A 17,875-nucleotide genomic window follows, 5' to 3' on the forward strand; every position below is an offset into this window, starting at 1 on the left:
AGTGAATATGCTTATATTAGTAACCCCACCACAGTTCAAAATAATCCAAGAAGCCGTTTAAGAGAAGACATTGTACTCCTCCTCTGTTACTTTTGCCTCTCTTTGAGTCTCTATGTTCTAAACTTCTCATCTTTTAAACAAGATTCTCATGCATACTTTTGTCTGAATATAAAGCCTGCAAAAGTTTCTGATCTGTCAACTCCCATCTAAACTGTTTGAGTGTATAATAACTAGAATACACTACTTTGCTCTATTTATGTGTGCAGGTATAATTTTAATACTGCATTCTAGTCAAAACCTTTTAATTGTCTGTGTTGTAAGACTTGAAGGCCAAAGCATTCTTTTCAATGAAATTAGGAGTTGGGGTTTGTCCCCCTGCATTTTTATTCTTTCTTTATAAATTTGCTGTTTGCAATAGTGTGCCTGACTTGTGTTATGTGCTGGATTTCTGGTGTCAGTCCCTCCAGACACGTTCCCCATCCTGTTCACTGATAACCCCTTTGTGCTTCTGAGGGGATTTATTTGGAACAGAGCATTGGTTTTCCTTGCTTGCTGATTCCCCATTCACTGAATTTCACCACTGGGGTGCACTAGCTGAGTATCAGAGGGACAGCTCAAAGGGAGATTGGGGTATTTATTTCTCTGGGTCTTAGCTCACAGAGTTTCCAAGAGCTAGCTGCAGACCCTAATCTGAGGTCACAAATTCTGTCAACTCACCCTCTGCTCACAGCCTTTCTCGGTTCCTGGTCCTCGAGGCCTGGGGATGGTAATGGCCATCTACTCCTCCTAGCTTTGGATCCTGCACTCTCCCTGTGTCATCCCTACATTCTGCCCACAGCTGGTAAATAGTTCATTGAACATCCTCTCATAGCCTAGTGAACCATCTGTTCCTCCCAGGTCTGTGACTGATATAGATGCATTTGTTCAGTTTTCTCAAGCCCCTCTTATCTTATAGATGGTACATCTAGAACTTAAAATCTAAAGTGATTCATCAGCTAAGTGTGTTGTTTGATTCTTGAATCTAGAGCATGATTTTCCAGCTTCTTAAAACCAGTGAAGGAGGAAGCCTTTCAGACCATGTTTGGGAGCTTTTGCTCAGTTTCCTTCCGTCTTACTCTCCCTCTCTCATTCCCTTCCTTCCTTTTCTCCTCCTTCCTTTCTTCTTTTCTTCCTTCTTACCAACTTCCTTCTCAATCATGAGTTTCAATATGGTAAACTCCATTCCAATAATTCTGTGTGGACTGGCAACAGTAAAAGGGCTTTAAGACAACTTATATCATAGATTTTTTTTTCTTCTGAACCAAGATAAAGCTTTAAGACAGTTCTTTCTTATCTTGGGTGATAAAAATTTAGTGGCTATGTTGTTTCAAAGGGCAGACCCAATACATGGTGGAATGCTGATGAAAATAGCTCTTGAGTTAAATCTAGGTAAAACTGGTGGTGTGGAACTGTAATTGATAAGAATAGGGTTTCGGCTAGTAACATCTTAAGTTGACCGTCGGTTAAGGATAATGAAACCCGTCCATGAGAATTCTGAGTCTGAATTGATTCACAGCGGAGAAGGCATCAAATCAAGTTCATCATCCCTTAAATAAAGAGCAAGCATTTGATTTCAGGCTAATAATATAACTGAAGCTTTGTAAAAGCTATCTTGAATATTACATGAAGATGGCTGTCAAGATAACTGTGTATTCAATGGCACATCAAGGATTTTCCTATTGACAGGATAAAACACTGGGACCAAAGCAGCTGCTGGTGTGATGCTGCTGCTTTACATGTGCTTGGAGTGATTCTGCCAAATGCGTTCTCATTTGCATTTTAGTTCATAAAAGAATCCTTGTTTCTTTTAAGGAGTACAGTAAAAAAATGTTCAAAATATAGAATCTTAATTTGCAACTTCTCTGTATATAAATTATCAGAAAATTAAAATAGGGATCTCATCTATGGAGACTATTTCACTGTAAATAAATTAGTCAACCATCAAATTACTTAATAGTTGCCTTACTGTGGCTATTGAGAAGTGTACATTAAACCCGGGGCTTCATTTTATATTTCCAATGTCAGTTCAAGGCACTTGCCTTCATGACAGTTTGATCAGAGCCTGCTACTAAGTTTGAGAGAAGTCCCCCAGTCACTGAGTCAGAGGCTTCCGTTCCCTCAGTAGTGTTAGTTGCTGAGTGTGTCTGATTCTTTGCAACCTTATGGACTGTAGCCTGCCAGGTTCCTCTGTCCACGGCATTCTCCAGGCAAGAATACTGGAGTGGGTTGCCATTCCCTGCTCCAGAGATCTTCCTGACCCAGGGATGGAACCTGGATCTTCTGCATTGCAGGCAGAGTCTTTACCATATGAACCATCAGGGAAGCCCTAGACTGCTCTCATCTTCTATTTAGCAAAATCCTACCAACTGTTCAAACCAAACACAAATGACAGTCTCTCAGGAAGTTTTACCGTATACCCCACATCCTAATGAATTGCCACTTTACATTTTTTTAAGCACAAAATATTACGTGCACCTTTACCTTTATTTCCTTCTGCTTTATAATACAGTAATATTACATGTAAGTTTCTTTAAAGTTATGTGTTACTTAAAAAAATCCTGTACATGTAGTTTCTTGTGCTTATTCAAGATTGTCGAATACATGAATTAGATTCTGCAAGTAATTATTTTATTTTAATTCACATACTCCTAAGTATGGTGTTAAGTGATAATAAAATGTTCCAGACATGATACAGATAGATTGCAGGTACCTAGCATGTCACAAATAGAATAACTAAAAAGGAAAGATGCTTTTCTCCTGATCTAACTTTAAAAGAGAAAGTACTTTGAGACATCTCTTAGAGAGAATTTGCCTTTCTTATTGGAAACATTTCAGTGAAGATATCAGGAATTTTGAAAGTGATAGCCCCTGTCCATGCAAAGGAAGATTCTTTGAATTACATTTGTTTTCAACAGGTTTGGGAAACTGAAATTTGTTCATGTTAACACAGAAAATTCTGACTAGCAACAATTTCCTTGCTGGAAACCACTCTTTGGTGCAAGGTTTTCACGTACAGCATGCAAATGCGTGTCATGTCCATAAATCCAATCACAAATGATGGTTTTATGACCAAACTGTATTTCTTCCAAACAAAGTGGCGGTAATATTTTTAAAAATCTGCAAGCCCTTTGAGAGTCTTCAAAAAGAATTTCATCATCTTTTCTCATTGAAGTGAAGATATTTATAACTGAGAGGATGCTATATTGCCACTATGGGGAAGAATTGCATTCCCCACCTAAAATATAGCCACCAATAGTGTACATGTTTTGCATTTAGCATTCAAAATATATGGGGAACAAGATCTAAGTAGATGCAGTAGGATCTAGAAATTAGCCTAAGTCAGCTCTGGAGACCAGATTTAGGGAGGATTGTAAATCACACCCGTGGAATAGAACATTACTGTTCAGAATACTCCAAAATGGACCATGGATCAAAACCCTTTTTTCTAGTTATTTATTCTATCAGACCATATCTGTGATTTCATAGAGGTGAACTACTCATGTTTAAATGCCGTGTTCGGATTTTTCTGTAAATATTGGGTCTCACTGATACAAAGTTCCCTGAGGGCCTCTATCTGTATTTTCATAAAGGTTAAACCTAAAGAATATTCTTATCCACAAGGCATTTACTTCTCCCCTTCCTAGTTCCTTACAGAAGACATGCTTTTAATGGGTATTTTTAAAGTTCCTTGAAAAGCTACATTGCACATTCTTAGTACATGATTTCTAGGAATATTTATGCCATAATTTTGAAGAACTCCTAGTGATTTTAACACTTTGGCAAAGGGCACTGTGAAGCAATATTTTGGAAGACATTTTCTTCAATTTATTGACTAGCATCAACTGTGCCTTCCCCAGTGACCTAAAATTTGGATGAGCTCTGTTGTAACTCAGTAGAGGCTTGAAGCCTCCTCTCTGGGCTAGAATTGCAAAATAATAATGGAGATCATGAGAAAGTGGGCTGGGAAGATGGTCCTGAAATTCACTTTAAGTTCAGCCTTTCTCCATATGTCCTGTGTTCCGCATCCTTGAGTTGTAAGTGGAACAAAGGTGTAAACTTCACATGCAAGGCAGACATTTGAATATGTGAACCTACTTATCCATCTCTTTGGAGCAGTTAGGTTCTGTGTTTAACTGCCACACTGGTGAGAATGTTCCATCATTCATTTGTTCAAAAGGTGCTTTCTGAGGATCTGCTGTGGTCCAGGCACACTCTCATACTCTGGTGGCCGTGGTGAACCAGACACGTCTGCATCCTCATGGGGCTTCCATCTAGTAGAGGAGAGAGGCAATACATATGAAAACAAGCATACGATATAACTCTAGAGTGATAAGTACCACAATATAAAAGAAATAAGTCTAGGGTTTCTTTTCAGTAGGTGGTCATGGGACAATACATAACAAGTGACAATATGTAATATCTATGTTATGGTCACGTGTTTTATTTGAGACCACCACTTTAATTTAAGGCATGCAGGAAATACCATCTCAGTGCTGAAGGAGCTTTCTTGGTCTATTACACACTTCTATTTTGGTTTCTATCAGGAAATACCCACGGAGCACTTTATGTAAACTCCACAACCATGGCAATTCTACAGCAACATTTAGGATAGTGTAAAGTGTCAATTAGCACAGTTCCTCAGTACAGATGCCAATGTCCTTCTTGGGCTGTTGGTTCCATTTGTGAAATGTAAATCTCCTGGCATTGGCTAGAAATATGCTTTTAAGGAACTTGGTGAGAAATACGCCTTTTGGGGATTCTTGGAAAGATCAGGGAAGAGTTCTTTTTCAGTAAACTCCAGGATTGAGGCTTAGTGAGACAACTTCTCACTGGTTTGTCTGGACTTCACTGATCTTCGGGCCACAATTGGCTGTTATGATGAATCTTTAATCTTGTTTGTCGGCAGAAGGTATCAAGGCGTAGCAGCATTTGAATCCCCAAAAGTAAAATGGCTGACACTTTTCAGCATCCCCACTTCACGCATTACCTAAAATCTCTCTGTAGACCCAGGTTTTTAGAATGGAGGCTATGGCCATGTCTTTATTCCTAGCAGTACTGGTGTCAGTGTGCAACCTTGGCTGTTGACATGCATATTGTTTTCTCTTGTACTGATTCATTTGCCTTCATTGGAGAAATCATTCTGGTTGATTCCACCCTTATCCCATCAGCATCCTTGTAGGCCCAGAACTAGGAGAGAGGAAAATATCAGAGAGATTAAACCAGTGGGATCTCTGGGTACAAAACACTAGAATGTTGCCATAAGACTTAGGTCTCATATTCTTTATAGATTTCCATTTTGTCTCTACTGTACTTTCACAGTGTAAGTCATATTTCATTGAAAAGCTACTTATTCATATTGCCCCTAGGATACTGGAACTTCATATGATTTCTCTCAAATCTAGGGGAGTTTCTTGATAAGTAAGTTGGAAGATAAAACAGACTCTTACACAATATTACACATTAGTCTTCCTTTTTCCTTTCCCTTTCTCAATAAAAGAATGTTGAAAGAAGCTTAGTATTTTTATGAGGGTAAATACAAAATGCCTTAAGATATGGTGCCACAACAGAAATTATACACTTTGGAAGTACATTATCAAATGTGAAAATTTGACATTTTTGCTTTTCATACAAACATTCATATTCTATGACAAACAAGATATAAAAACTGAACATATTCATTTGGGGAAATTTTTAATCTTTCATAATAGTAAATTGGCATAACATGAAACTTACATGAGATGTTAAGTATGACTGTTGTATTTTTAAACTAATTTTGAAATATAGCTCTTGAAAGAGAATTTTATATATGAAATTTTTGCTGAATGGAGAGGTCAGATGAAATGTGCTAGAACAACGTGAGGCAAAAATTAGAAGTACATCATGACCTCTAAATGTATTTGCTCACATTTATTAAAATATATTTTACATATAATTTTCAATATTCTTCCTCTTCTTTCATAAATTCTTTGAAGCAAGAGAGCAACTTTAAAACATTGATAGGAACCCAGGGCTCAGGTTGGGTAGTAAAGAGTCTTGTGGGTAGAAGAGTCTTGTGATTCAGCCTCTGCCAACTGTGGTTCTAAATTAGAGGCTGCAGCCAGAGGAACTTGAGGACATTAGAATGAAGTATAAAGAAGTCATTTTGGACTTTCTAGTGTATTAAAACTTCTCCATAGTTAATAAATAAATTCATGAAGTCAGAGGGACATGGAGTCTCAATGTGAAGTAGTAAAGCAAAGATTCAAAGTTTTTGGGTCCAGTCACAGCCTCAATTAACTCCAGGAGTCTTAGTTAAGCAGCCTTCTTGGAGGTCATTTTCCACTGCTGACAATGGATAGGATTCTGAATACTGAAGATTCAGCAGATACTGTATTTGGTATGTGCTAATTTACTGGAACTATATGATCTGATCTCATCAAGAAACGTTTGGGTTTGTCATAGGCTGATTCTGATAAGCTCATTCCCTTCAGCAAGGCAAACGAGGAAGTCATTTATATAAGCAGAGATTCATTTTAGACTGACTCAGTTTTCTGAGATGAAAGGAAGGACTTCCAAGATGCAATTTCCACTGAATTTAACATGCTGAATCAGATGTCAGTCAAACAGTGACTGGCACATAGTAGGAACTCAAGTTAAAATCATTGAAATGATATTCTGATGTTGAATCACCTTTAAATTTGTTTCGATTTTATTTTAGAGATGAAAAATGAAATCTGTGAATTTGGTAAGATGTTAATTTTTTCTCTCACTGACTGCTCATCTATTTTACATTTTCACACTTTGTGAAGTTGCAGAGAAGTCGTCAAAGGAGATGAAGGCCCAGTCTGCCAATTTTTTATTTGTTAGCAACCTGGATTCATGATTTAGCAGGACCTGAGTTTTGAGCAGCTGTGTGAAAGATGTCTTAGGTTTATGGGTGCATTGATTTTTGCAGTCTCTGCTCTGTCAGTGTCTTGGATAACAGAGCATATATTTTGCTTGTGGTACTTTATTACTTTAATTCTGTTAAAATGTTTTGGGATCTGTGTCATTTTTATGGGCTGGTATTATTTTTGAGTATTTTTTAATTGTTTACAGTTCTTTTTCTGGGTTTTCATTATTTATTTATCTTATATTTTACATAATGAGGCTGAAATATCAGTCAATCTCATAATGTTATCATGAGATAGAAGAAATTATGCCAAAAAAATACATTTCTATAGATCTAGAATTGAATCTCCTATTCTTTATAACCCCAAAACACCTCCAGAGCTGTTAGTGAACACATATGTAAATCAGCAAGTGCCAATCATGGACCATGAGAATGACAGGTAACTAGTATGACAACGCATAGGGTCCTCTCTTGATTAACTTAGTCTATTTTTTTTCCCAAAGAAGATATCTTTAAGGTGGAAGAAAACATTTGTTCCTGTGGAATGGTGATATCTTTTATTGGGACTAATTGTCACAGTCAGAGCCAAAGAAACATTTCCATCTAATTCTGGATGACAAAGGCAAACTATAGCTAGAGGAAATGAGGCTCAAATCTACCTGTTTTCTACATAGTGAACATGGTCATTAACACTTAACTTTTTAAAAAGCAGGTGCTACTCTGGTGGAAAGGTAAATATGCAATAACATTTGTTTTCATGTAGTGAATCCTATGAAGATTTCCTAAATCCCCTAAATATCCCAGTTTCAAAGTCTTTCATTGTTAAAATTCACAGTAGCCAGGGCTTCCCTGATGGCTCAGTGGGTGAAAAATTCACCTGCAATCCAGGAGACACAGGAGATGCAGGTTCAATCCTTGGGTTCGGAAGATCCTCTGGAGGAGGAAATGGCAAAACTCACTCCAGTATTCTTGCCTGGAAAATCCCATGAACAGAGGAGCCTGGTGGGCTACAATCCAAAGGATCACAAAGAGTCGGACATGACTGAGCAACCAAGAAGATAGCACATCATGATTTACCATGTTAAATAAACTGCATAACATCTACATGACAAAACTGCAGAGTATAAAGATTTTTTCTGAAGTCTAAGCTACCGCATTTTATAATTTTAATTCAAAGAAACAAAGGAAATGTATTTGAGTGGTCTCTGGCCTGTAAGGAGTAACCGTGCAGATGAACTCTTAAGAAAAGAACTACAAACCCCAGCTGACACTAGGTAATATAACAATGTTTGAAGCAGCTATTATGAGCATTCTTGGGGACTCTTTGAAAGCATCTTATCCCATGATAACTGTGTATTATTTGTCACTATGTTAGATGTGAAATAGAAACTGGGAACAAGTGGAATGAAAAATAAAAGGTCAGAATGTGTGTATTAAGCTGTTTGGAAAGTGCATGAAAGAAGTGAGCATCTGGAAAGCACAGTTGTTTCAGGAACTAGCAGTCATGGTTAACTGTGAAGCAGCTATGTCAATAATTCAGTGACACCAGCGTCCCCACTAAGGAAAGTCGTAACCACCTCAGGGACATGATGAGGTGTTGAAATGTGTGTAGATTGTTCCTGGTTAAGGTGGAAGGAGGCTGGAATTCTGGTTCTCTTGCTGAGTGAGTTGTCATCTTCTGCACAGTATTCTATTCAAATGGCATTAAAAATATAAGTGGATATATAAGTAGACAGACAGGAGACATATGTTGACTATTAATTGTCTAGGTCAGGTTCACTTAGTTTCATTGTGCAATAAAATTTTGTTATGTAGAAAAACGTTCTGATTTTTTCCTTGGGTGGATATCAGAAAAGACTGTGTTTCAATAGTTCCTGCATATATGCATGCTACACTTAGCTTCAGTCAGGTCTGACTTTGTGACTCCATGGACCGTAGCCAACAAGGCTCCTCTCTCCAAGGGATTCTCCAGGCAAGAATACTGGAATGGTTTGCCACGCCCTCCTCCAGGGGATCTTCCCGACCCAGGGATCGAACCTGAGTCTCCTATGTTTCCTGCATTGGCAGTTGGGTTCTTTACCACTTGCACCACCTAGGAGGGAAGTCTACAGAGGTAAATAAATAATTTATTTATTTATCCTGTCAAGGTTGTACTTGATTTAGAAACACTTTTGTATTTTGTATTTTCCCCTCTTAATTCCATGGATTAAAAATACCATTGAGGAAAAATGATTTGAGAAAGTTAGAATTCAACTAACTTATTTTGTTTTCTAATTGATCTTCATTCATGAGACAATTCTAATTTTACTCTCTCTTGGCAAGCCTGATTTAATAATCCAGTTCCAAAAAAGAAAACCAAAGGAAACAATTTTAAGAAATCATCTGAGAGTTAAACATTTTATTAATAGTGAAAAAATGTTAAAGGAGAGAAATGAAGAAAGACTTCATTTCACTAAAATCTGCTTCCAAATTATGATTACCTAATTGATCTATGTCAAAGAAAATGGAAAACTTCCTTTGTTTTCTTATGCTTAGTGGTCAGAATGCAGCTTAAAAGAGGAATTTGAAATAAAACCACCAATTATAATTTAAGTTCCTTCAAAATAGATTTTTAGTGGTAGGCAAAAATTATGTCCAATAGAAAGAGAAAGTAATTACACTCAATGCAAGGATAAAATTGTAATATAAATCAAGAAAGACTCACTTGCACACACAGAAGGAGAAATAAGCATGGGTTTCAGTTTGTGGTACAGTATGAGTTAGTAATGGAGTTAGTCACTAGTTATGTCCAACCCTTTGTGACCCCATGGAGCCCACTAGGCTCCTCTGACCATGGAATTGTCCAGGCAAGAATACTGGAGTGAGTAGTCATTCCTTTCTTCAGGGGATCTTTTGAACCCAGGGATCAAACCCGGGTGTGTAGGCTTCCTGAATAACAATATTTACAGAAGAATTTTTAAATAAAAAGATTTCTTCCTCATAATAAAAAAAATGTATTAAAACTTAACAATATAAAATTCTATGTCAGTTTTTTTTTTCTTCTCTGTAGTTAATAACCCAAGATAAAACTGATTTGAACACACTCACAACAGACTCTATAAATTAGACCAATAAAATACTGAAAATAGCAAAATGTGTATTGGTAAAGAGCAGGTTAGTAAGTCACTAAAAGGTTTCCTGTTGACACAGAGTGATAACACTAAGAGGGATTTGTTAACTCCTTTTCAATTAAGGCAGGCTTGATGCAAGAAGCCAACATCAGCAACATCTTCTACCAGGAAGTAATAAATGCCCTACCTGACAATTTTAGAAAATAAACAGGAAATCCCTGTCCTAGCCACTCCCTGCAACCCCTTCAGTTTGGTGTTTTTCCTCAAGTTGTGCTTAAATGTATTTATCATCCATTTTCCATGATCAATCAGGTGCAAAAGTAATAATAACAAAAACAACAATCAACACAATATCAGAAACAGATTTGACTAGCACTTAACTTTCAAGCTGTTTTTCTAGAATCGATTTCACTTATCTTCATAAAACCCTGTGAAGTTGGGCAAGTATTACTACTTCCTTTTTAAACCATGGGATCTAGATTGAGAAAAGTCAAATGGCTTTCACCAAGGTCATAGGGTTAGTCAATTAGGAGGTGGGAGTTGAAGTTCCTAATTAGTTCTTCAAAGAAAGGGTGAATCAGAGATAGTCCTGGAGTGGGCTAGACCTGGTGTGAGTGCTGGGCCTGCCACCATTCCATGAGATGTGCACATACCTGTCCTTGACTGAAATGACAGTTGACTTGCTTGGAGGTTCAGGGCCATGATTTTGGAGCCCAAGAAAATAAAATTTGTCATTGCTTCCATTTTTCCCCCCTTCTATTTGCCAGGATCCAATGAATACTGGCAATTTGATCTCTGGTTCCTCTGCTTTTTCTAGACCCCACTTAGACCCCACTTGTACATCTGGAGTTTCTTGGTTTACTTCCTGCTGAAACCTAATTTGAAGGATTTTGAGCATTACCTTGCTAGCCTGTGATATGAGCACAATTGTACAGTAGCTTGAACATTCTTTGGCATTGCCCTTCTTTGGGATTGGATTGAAAACTAACATTTTCCAGTTCTGTGGCCACTGCTGAATTTTCCAAACTTGTTGGCATATTGAATGCAGCACTTTAATAGCATCATCTTTTAGAATTTTAAATAACTCAGTTGGAATTCCATCACCTCCGCTAGCTTTGTTCATAGTAATGCTTCCTAAGGTCCACTTGCCTTCACACTCCAGGATGTCTGACTCTGGGTGAGTGACCATACCATCATGGTTACCCGGGTCATTAGGACCTTTTCTGTAGAGTTCTTTGGTATATTCTTGCCACCTTTTCTTAATCTTTTCTGCTTCTGTTAGGGACATGGCTATATACAAGTAAAAAAACGGATAATGAAATTGAAATTTCATCTGGGTAGACTACTAATCAGGTTCATCCCTATCTAGCAGGTTCTCCCCTATCCAGAAAAAAATTCCTCAACACCTTATATCTCTATTCTCTTTCATTTTCAGTTTGTCCACACATCGTGTATTTCATGCACACACATATTTATTTACATGTACACATCCCTTCTATATTACTATTTTAAAATATTTTCCTCATTTGTCTAATGCTTCCCTTTATGTTTAAAACAGAAGTTGTTTGATTTTATTCTTTGTGAGTCAGAGATGTATGTAACTGAATTTATCTTCAATTATTATATGCTAATTTAAAAAAATAAAATTAATTTATTTTAATTGAAGGCCAATTACTTTACAATATTGTCGTGGTTTTTTCCATACATTGACATGAATCAGCCATGGGTGTACATGTGTCCCCCATCACAAATTCCCTTCCTACCTCCCTCCCCATCCCATCCCTCTGAGTTGTCCCAGTGCACCAGCTTTGAGTGCCCTGTTTCATGCATAGAACTTGGACTGGTCATCTATTTCACATATGGTAATATACATGTTTCAATGCTATTCTCTCAAATCATTCCACCCTCGCCTTCTGCCACAAAGTCCAAAAGTCTTTTCTTTATATCTGTGTCTCTTTTTCTGTCTCACACATAGGGTCATTGTTACCATCTTTCTAAATTCCATATATATGTGTTAATATACTGTATTGGTATTTTTCTTTTTGACTTCACTCTTTATAATAAGCTCCAGTTTCATCCACCTCACTAGAACTGCTTCCTTTTTATAATACTTATGTTTTTGTTCTCTCTTTTCTTATTGAACATATTATTTGTAAATTAAGCTCTCCCACCTCTTTCAGAGGGTAGAATTTGAGATATTCTTGAAAAGCTGCAGTACTTGACTCATCATATGGTTGTCACTTGAAGATTGTCTTATTTCAAATTAACTTCTTGCATTTCAGTTGATCATTTTCTCCTCCAACACACTGTTGCAAAATATAAATACTTTTCATGATTTTAAGTGACCTTTTAGCTTAGGGTTTATAATGGTAACATATTGGAATATTTTTTAATCCATTAGATTGTATTGGATTAAAGGAATATTCCAATAGAAAGTAGTTGCTACCGGTATAAACTGTAATATGAACACTGTTATCTGCATTCACTTTAAGAATTACTTGGTAAGTGCAAAGCAATTAAGCAATAAGACATGACAGGCATTGCATTTGGGGGAAATTATTATACTTCTCAGATGTCTTGAGAGGTTCAGGCCAAAGGCTGAGTGGCTTCAACCACCCAAGAAGTATAATAAACCCTCAAGAACTGCACCACCTGTCATATCTTATTGCTATTATGAAATGGAAATCATGAAACCAAAACAGGGGGAAAAGGTTAGATCTGTGCCCTTGCTGGGGATTACTTACATGCCTATGACATCACTGACAGTTCTATCTGTGTCCAGAGAATTCTAAAGCCATTGCATAATTATTGCACAAACAACACAACTCATTTGAAACTGCTGCTTCAGCATTCTACAATGCCAACTTTGTCATCTACCAGTCCCCCAATGTCCTCTTTTCGCAGAAATCATATTGGTGCTCTTAATCCCAAGCTTTCCCCTTTCACTGATCATACAGCTCCAGAAGCTGGGGAGGGTGAGTGAGAGGAGGTAGAGGTTGTTATGTAGAAATAATCTTGCCCCCTAGAGGACAGGAGGCATTTGGTTCCTTGCATGCCTTGCAACACCCCAAGGTCATTATCTCATGATAATCACATCTCCTGGAGTTGCCTTCTTGCTTAAGTGTAACACTAAATTTTAATTACAATGAAATAGAGCTCTTCTGGTAGTTTACACAACATCTTGTGTTCTCATTGCCAGATGGAAATAAGGGAGAGCTTTTACTGTAATCGCATGTGGTGGTCCTGGGCTCCAATGCAATAAACACACATTGTTGGTTTGTTGAGAAAAGCACTTTGCTTCGTGGAACTATCTACTTCTTTTTGGTGTGTTTTGAGCCGACAATTTATAGGAAAGATTTCTGCTTTGTTTTAAAAATACTGAAACATAGTAACACTCCCCTCACCCCAATTTGACTGTAATGGGTAAATTTAATGAGAAAATAAAAATAGAGTGTAGCCCATGATAGAGGAGACAGATTGTTTTACATGTAGGATTTAATTTTCACAGTTTCTCTTTAGTTATTCATGTAATTTTGACTCTCATACCTGAATGAACATTTTTAAATAATATCATTTTTTCTCAAGGATTTACTATATTTCACAAGTGATTATCATGAATATCTTTGTTTTAGCATTTGGGCAGCTTCTTGGGCTTTCCTATCATTTCTGACTGTTGGTAAAGAAACAGTTACTCAAGATACTCAAAGAGCGGCAAGGTGGACTTTATTCCGGGGGGCGGCACACCCACTGCAGTTGGGGAGGGCCTGCATTCAACTCTGAATACAATAAGGAAAGGTGGGAATTTCTAACCAAGGAGTATGGTGGGAGTCGGGGATAGAATGTGACTAAGAGGAAACATCCGTTTTACCTCAAACTAACACACCATTATAAATCAACTATAGTCCAATAAAAATTTTTTTAAAAAAGGGAACATCTGGGTAAAGCCAGGGATTTCAGCTAACTCAGAATTCTTGCTGAAGGCAAGACAGTATGATCAGACTGGGGATGGTGGAGGATGAAGAACCTGACTGGGTATCAAGGATAATCAGATTTGGAGGATGGGAAATTCCGGTTAAACCATCTTAGCAAGATTCTTGCTAAAACTGGACAATGAAGAGTCAAAAAAGGAAGTGCAAACGTTGAGTACTAGTTGAAAAAATTGCTCAGAGGCGTCTGATTAGAGTCTGGGCAAGGAGGAAATTTTTGTCATTGCTTCTTAACCAGTATTTTTTTGTCAGATAGCTGCACAGTCCTTGGAAAAACTGAAAACCTTGCCTGAGCACTTCAAGGTAAGAGAAGAGGTGGAGATCCAGCTATTAAAGATATAGTTTAAAAAGTTAAAAGTATAAAGTGTGAATAAATGACCTTAAGAATATTTTTCTATTCTTATTGATTTGTCACAAAATTTAAGCAAAACAGCATTTTTGTTTGTTGTTTTTGTCTGTTGTCACTAAGTCGTATCTGACTTTGCAACCCCATGGGCTCCAGGCTCTTCTGTCCATGAGATTTCCTGGGCAAGAGTAGTGGAGTTGGTTGCTATTTCCTTCTCCAAGAGATCTTCCTGACCTAGGGATCGAACCCATGTCTCCTGCCTTGGCAAGAGGTTTCTTTACCACTGAACCACCACTGACGGCAAGCAACAACCGTGCAGTCAAAAGTAAACACAAAACAAGTCTCCTAACCACTGTTCCTTCCTTCCATGTTGCTGCTATAAGCCACGCCTGTTATAATGTGGCTGTTACAATTCCAGAGTTTCTGCTCCATGGGCCCCAGACTACAAAATTCCTTTCTCCCTTGTTCACGCTGCTGTATTCACTCAAGTCCCTTCTTATTCTTCCAGAACTTAAGGCTTACTTTCCTTAGGGCCTGGCCTGGAATGCTTCTTCTCAGATGCATGGCAAACCTCTCACCAACTTCAAATCTTTGCTTACAAGTCATTCTCTCAAGGAGATGAATGTTTATCCCTCTATTTAAAATTGTAAACAGTCCCCTGGTTACTCCTGGATCACTCTTATCTTGCAGTGCTTTGTCTTTCTTCCATGGCATTTATCATCTTCTAAGCTACTGGTGAAACTGAAGTATCTAGGACAATGCTTTGGCACATAGTAACTGTTCAATCAAAATCTTTTGAATGAATGAATAAGTGAATAATCAAAGTAGAAGTAGGATGCCCCAGAGCTTTTGGCAATCCCGAAGACTTCAAAGTAGGAACTAGACTGGGTTTTTCACCACAGAGGCTTGTCCTAAACAATATATGGAAAAGGTAAGTACAATTCCAGCTCCTTACTTCAAAATACAAAGAGTTTTTGCAAGCAGTATTAGAAGGTGGCCTTTCCTTTGGTAAATTTTCTTCAGAAAGAGGTCCAGTCATTATGCCTTTAATATTTACTTGTCACCAAATATTTTAAAATATCCAATATCATATCTGTAATATTGCTTTAGATTCAAGTGTTTAAATATATATTGCCGTATTCCTTTTACTGAATGTTGGTTATTTTCTCAGATTCTCCTACATAATTAAAAACATATTACCCAAGTGTATCAATTTATGTTTTCATTTGTAATATTATTATAAGCAATTCTGTAAATTTATGATAATTCCATTGCATGTTAATCCATGATCAAGTAATATCATTCTATTATATTACTCACTTCACATGTTGAAGATGGATCTAGCCACCTGAATATTTATTAAACTGCCAGTCTGAAAAATACCACCTTTTTCCAAAGGTTAAAGACCATTTTTAGACTACAGTGTGAATAAAATAGTAACAATAAGGAATTATTTTTATTTTATTTTATTTTTTATTATTTTTTTTTAATTTTTTGGTCATACATTGATATGAATCAGCCATAGATTTACACGTATTCCCCATCCCAATGATTTAAAAACTTAATTCAATAGTTCAGATCAAGTTAAAGATACTATATATATTGTGGTACATACACACAATGGAATATTACTCAGCCATAAAAAGGAATGCATTTGAGTAAGTTTTAATGAGGTGGATGAACCTAGAGCCTATTATACAGAGCGAAGTAAGTCAGAAAGAGAAATATCATATACTAACGCATATATACAGAATCTAGAATAATGGTACTGAAGAATTTATTTGCATGGCAGCAGTGGAGAAACAGACATAGAGAATAGACTTATGGACATGGGTAGAGGGGAGGAGAGGGTGAGATGTATGGAGAAAATAACATGCAAACTTACATTACCATATGTAAAATAGATTGCTGATGGGAACTTGCTGTATGGCTCAGGAAATTCAAATGGGGCTCTGTATCAACCTAGAGGGGTTGGGATGGGAGGGAGATGGGAGGGAGTTTGAAAAGAAAGGGGATATACGTATACCTATGGCTGATTCATGTTGATATTGGACAGAAAGCAACAAAATTCTGTAAGCAATAAAAAAAGATACTAAATACAACATGTTACATGTGCACCCAATTTCATCCCCTTAAGTGAGGAATTTCAACAGTTTCACCAATGCTGTGATATTCACAAAACTCAGTCTTGGGATGCTTGAGCCAGTGCCTTTTTATTCTGCAGTACATATGAATATGATTGAAATTGCAACTTTATATATCAGTGTTCTATATTCAGTGGGTTTTTAAAAAAAAATATTACTATTGTCTTCCAACAATTCAGTAATACTTACCACAAGGATAATTCACAAAGTTTCCAAGATATAGGCCTGATTTCAACTTTTTTAGGTTATACAATGTGTGTGTGTATATATATTTTTTGGCCCCACACATGGCTTGCAGTCTTAGTTTCCTGACCATGGACTGAACCCATGCCCTAGACAGCGAAAGCACAGAAGCCTAACCATTGAACTTCCAGGGGATTCTCACAATGTTATTTTTTTAAATCCTTTCTTACTGTTGGACTATTTCCTCTTAATTGATGCTGTTCAGTAACTATGTCCAGTGCTTTGCAACCCTATGGACTACACCATGCCAGACTTCTGTGTCCTTCACTATCTCCTGGAGTTTGATAAAACTCATGTCCATTGAGTCAGTGATGCCATTCAACCATCTCATTCTCTGTCATCCTCTTCTCCTCTTGCCCTCAGTCTTTCCCAGCATCTGGGTCTTTTCAAATGAGTTGGCTCCTTGCATCAGGCAGCCAAAGTATTGGAGCTTCAGCTTTAGCATCAGTCCTCCCAACGAATATTCAGGGTTGATTTCGTTTAGGATTGACTGGTTTGATCTCCTTGCTGTCCAAGGGACTCTCAAGAGTCTTCTCAAGCGCCACAAATCAAAAGCATCAGTTCTTTGGCACTCAGCCTACTCCATGTTTCTTCTTAATTAGTCCATTGTTTTAGTGTTTTGAAATTAGATTTAATGTTATCAAATGTTATTAAAGACTGCTTAAAATTTTTTACTGACTTTAGAATAAAATCCAGACTCTTCCCAGGCATGTCAGCTCTGATGTGGTTTGGCTGATTCTCTCCTCTCATTTTGTGCACCCTGTCTTAGTCATTAAGCCCTTAGTTACAATGCTTTTTGCTAAATTTCTAAGTTTCTAGAGCCCTCCAAGCAAATGCACCTTTTTTCTGGTTTTCAGATAATCAGCCAACTCCTTCTCCTTCTAAGTCTTAGTTGCAGCATCATCCCCTCAGAGAATTCTGCCCTCACCAGTCTGTTTCATTACAGCCCCTGATATATTTTACACATTGCACGTTACAGCCTATAATTGTTTTATGTTGAATTTTTGTTCATGTTTTTGTCTCCCATCATGATGTAAGCTCCTTGAAGGTAGGGCCCTTTTCTGTCTTGTTGGCCATTGTTTCTCCAGTGACTCATACATACCAGGAACTCAGTATTTGTTGAATGAATAAATAAA

At 37.3% G+C, this 17,875-nt stretch overlaps 1 long non-coding RNA gene across 2 annotated transcripts in view; it reads right to left on the reverse strand.

Moving 5' to 3' along the window:
- Positions 1 to 3,937: 3,937 nt before the first annotated feature.
- Positions 3,938 to 17,875, reverse strand: part of LOC122447473 — a 28,533-nt gene continuing 14,595 nt past the window's right edge. The window contains exons 3-4 of one of the 2 annotated variants that reach the window (XR_006271249.1): positions 5,027 to 5,226; positions 3,938 to 4,310 (exon numbers count right to left, since the gene is read on the reverse strand). This is a non-coding gene — a long non-coding RNA (uncharacterized LOC122447473). The remainder of the gene's footprint in view (positions 4,311 to 5,026; positions 5,227 to 17,875) is intronic. The other variant, XR_006271250.1, reaches the window with a different exon arrangement.

Source organism: Cervus canadensis, chromosome 9 (assembly GCF_019320065.1).
Source record: "Cervus canadensis isolate Bull #8, Minnesota chromosome 9, ASM1932006v1, whole genome shotgun sequence".
Taxonomy (NCBI): Eukaryota; Metazoa; Chordata; class Mammalia; order Artiodactyla; family Cervidae; genus Cervus; species Cervus canadensis.